The sequence below is a fragment of the Phalaenopsis equestris genome, unplaced genomic scaffold, assembly GCF_001263595.1.
Source record: "Phalaenopsis equestris unplaced genomic scaffold, ASM126359v1 Scaffold000174, whole genome shotgun sequence".
NCBI classification, from domain to species: domain Eukaryota; kingdom Viridiplantae; phylum Streptophyta; class Magnoliopsida; order Asparagales; family Orchidaceae; genus Phalaenopsis; species Phalaenopsis equestris.
The window spans coordinates 402,390-406,772 of record NW_018164616.1 but is presented as its reverse complement, the minus strand read 5'-3'; positions in this window follow the sequence as shown (position 1 = coordinate 406,772).

The window sequence follows — 4,383 nt, the reverse complement described above, 5'->3', positions numbered from 1 at the left end:
TAACAAAATAGCCTCTACATAAAAACCTATCATGGCTATTCAACTCATGATGATGCCGAAGCACACAACCAACTCCGTTTCCTTTACTTCTAGTTTCTGGTGGTCGTTGTTACAATTTTTTTTCCAACATTGCCTCTAACTTAGGAATTTGTTTGTGTGATTTTAGGTTAGTTATCACCTCTCTAACCTTAAGGTAAGCGGTGTGTTTCTTGGCCTCTGACAAGCCTTCCTCCAGCATGGCTAGGCGCCTCTCAAACTACCTTATTCAACAGTATAGGTCGCCTCTAATGCGAGCAAAGTATCTGCCTCCAATTCCTCAGGACTCTGAACACCTTCAGCCAGAGTAAGCACCACTTCTGGTTTGGAAAGAAGCACCCTAGGAGGTTCGATTGGCAACCAACACAATCAAATTCACCACCTAGTTCCAAGCCCTCCTCTTTCCTCTCGTCATCTTTCTCTGTAAACAATAAGAGACTATATTCGACAAGGAAAAAAATCTCAATCAAACAAAAAAATATAACATTACCTTCAAGAAGCGAAGCAACATCGTCTAGACCCAAATCACTCTTTTGGTGCAACTCCCTAGAGGAATGTCATCAGCCAAGGGGGACTCCCCAAAGACAACTGTCATCACAGTTTGTTAATCAACGGATAAATCTGTCACAAAAGACAACTCAGACACATCCTAAAAGCTTAAAGGCTCAAAAAAAAAAAAAGGAAACATGGTATACTCACCGCTTAAACCAGTTTCAGCAAGAGCATCTTCTTTCTACCCCCAAAAGAATTTGAAAGATGGACCCTCTTTTGGGTCTTTCAGATCTAGGAAAAATCTTACAAACGAGCAAATCTCATGATGTGGCGGTATCACCCCGTTAATCAAAACATTCTTCTCCACTACATATATAGTCAGATGTGGTGTTGTAAATGAACCAATGTGCACGATGAATATTTTGAACTCAACTCAATTAAGACTCGATAATGTTCATTCAAATTAATAAATAAACAGACTTGAACAATTTTTAAAGCTTGAAGCTTAAACAAATTGAACATGAACATAGTTTAACTTGTTTGTTTATGTTGGCGAACAAACTCATTTGCCATTCAACAAGTAATCTGTTAAATACTCGATATTAAGCTCGATAATCTCATATTAATATATGATACATTATTTAAAGAAATGTTAATTAGTTAGAATTTATTTAATTATAGATTTATAATAATATATTATTATATCAATAATATTTTAGTTTAATTATTAATTATATATTTAATTTATTAATAAGTGAATAATAATTTAGAATGAGATATTTATAGTTAAAGAGAGTCATAAAAAATTTTTCTTGTTGAGTTTTCATTACATTGATTGTAATGAGTTCATTTTTTATGACAATCATATTGCAATTGACAACAACATTAATGTGGATTGTCTTATTGCTATTATTTTCTTATTAATATGATTAAGTAAATGATCATCCCTATAACTTTTAAGATCAATTTAAGTCTCCCACTTCCAAAATTTGAACTAGTGTAATCATATCAATAAGAATTATGTAGCTTATTAGTGGAGTTCAAACATTTTAGAGTTCTTAATCGGCAAATTAGTACCTATGATTAAAATTGCAAAAATATTTATTAAATTGTTTATATGAAAATCTAGGTTCTCGTTTGAATTCTTTTAACTCGTTTAAATGCTTGTTCACTTGTCATAAACAAATCAAGTACAAACATTGAAAAAGTTAAACAAGCTTGAACAATATATGAAAAGTTTGACACAAGCTCCAACCGAACATGAAAACTTATAATTATATCAAGCCTAATTCGAACAATGATACTCAGCTCGGCTCGACTCGATTACAAACCTAGTTGGATATAACACCTTCGTAGTCTCTAAAGGGAGATTACGGGAAGTACCCCCATCATCGGCATTCAAAACCACATAATGTCTACTTTTGTTTCGAGCTCCCTCATCTATGGACCCGAGCTCTTTAAACCTTTGATGATAGAGTTTAGCTTGAAGGCTGATCTTGAAATCATCACCCCTATGACAATTTTTTGTCCATGTGGAATACTGAAGTTAAACGATCTCCACAAGCATAAGGAATCACTCTTCTTCACAATGGGAACTTACAACCTCTTTGAAACACCTTTTTATAACCCTAAAGGGAGTACACCCTTTAAGTTTATCAACCACCACCGTTAATGCAACTTTTTAATATTAACTTTCCTATAATTTGATAACATAACTACATTACAACAGACACTTGGGTCCTACATATCCAGGATTGGGACATGCTCGATACGACATTTATTCTCTGACAAAAATACGAACAGGAAAATAATAATTCTTACTCTCGCATTCTAAACATTTTAAAGAACCCCTTCAACTCTATCAGAAAGAAAATTAGTTCTAGTTGCTAAACAAATCATGCAACAAACCTTTCTTATGACAGAGTGTCAGATCGTCATGTCCCTACAGGTAGAACCAAAGATTCATAACGAACACTTTCCTGGTTGAGAGCCAAGGCCTCTGAGAATTAAAATTAGTCGCACTCGCCAAGGAGTTTAAGAGACTACTTGCAGGTGTTGCACAAATTACCCCTAGGCGAACTTACTTAGGGATGAGCACAAGATGGTCTATTCCTTGCAGATACAGTCGTAGTACCCCTAGGTCAAGGAAAATTCAGTTATGGAACACATTGCAGGCACGCCTCAAGGAGTTTTCTCAAACTAACATGTAAAACACAACAAGGAATAAATATTTTTGCAAACTCTTTAAAATAGAGAAATCTTCATTCTCTTGTTCTATCATAGTCCTTAGTTGAAGAGACAAAAGAGTCTGGGAACTAAATGTATACTCAAAATACAACCATATTACCTAATAAGGCTTTTTTCAGGGATACTTCGTAAAGAGGCTTGTGGGTCCCGAGGCTCATATCCAAAGGTTTAGTTATTCTTAAACTGAGCCCACTTGCCGATGAAGTTGAACTGAGCCCACATGTCAAAGGGGTCGAACTGAGCTCACCTGCTACTATGATCAAACCAACTTAAACACTGGAGAAAATCATCATTACACACAAGGACATGTGTCAATCCTCATGGTGTCGTCCAACACCTATATCTCAATATTTTCACCCTGATAACACAGATAAACACTGCACTATGTGTAATGTAAATTTCTATTTCTTTTCTCTCATTTATAAAGGAGGTTATAAGGGCTTGAGAGAGGGGGCTTTTTCCTCTTTCAAGGACCTCCCAAAGGAATTTAACACTCCCCCTCTCTCTAGTTATGGGACAAGCAAAGATCCTTGTATCACTTTCCTTTGTACCTTTCTCCTAAATATATGTTCTTTACCTGACTGTATGAACTCACGAACAATACGAAACCCTACATTCTAAAATGATTCATTGGATTTTAATGATTTTTGGATATTATATAAATATCAAATTTTAGGTATTAAATATGTAAATTTATAAGAATAATGTGGAATATATCTAAATCCCTCACAAAAATCATTCATAAGGTATGAAGTCTATATGTTATTTAAAAAAAAATCATTGAGATTACTATATTTAATGTCCTATGTTAATTATTTTTAAGGTGTGTTGAGCATATTTCGCTTCGGGTGCTATCGTTTACTGCAATTTTGTTGTTAAGAAATGAGTACATTATTGAAGGTAGGCATTGCACGCAGCTCTCTGTGCGCCTTGGCATTGCTTTATACGTACCATTCATTTTTTTATATATTTACATCTCTAATATATAAATTGTAATATTTATTTATGTAAAATTTTAATATTTTAATTCCATTAAAATATATGCATGAAAAGATTATTAATTTTACAAAAAGCTAATAATAATTTTATATGTTCAAAAGATTCGAGTGACTCGGATTTTTTCTTTATAGTGAATGCACAAAATCTATGCATTTTTGGCAATTACCAAATGAGCACAATCCTCCTAAACTCTAAAATAAAATTTTATTTTAAAAGCATTTATTTAGTGTATGTTTAATATATTTTTATTTCTTAATTTAAAAAATAAACTGAACTTATTTTAAAAATACTCAAAATATTAAAAATTAATAATTTGTATTTTTGAAAATAACTAAAATACCATAATTCATAGCATAACAAATTTATTATATTTCAAGTAAAAATATCCATAAGAAAATAAAAAATTAGAGGTTATCCAAAAGAAGCCCTCTATATTGCATTAATTTCAAAATAAATTCAACAATTTTCAAACCATTCTTGATCCGCACGTAGAGTTACTTGCGAAGACCAATGAAATTACGTCATAGAGGTGGGTAATACAATGAAATATTCCCCTCGTGTTATTCAAGTGTTATTGTATGTTGTTCATGTGTTATTGTATGTTATTTT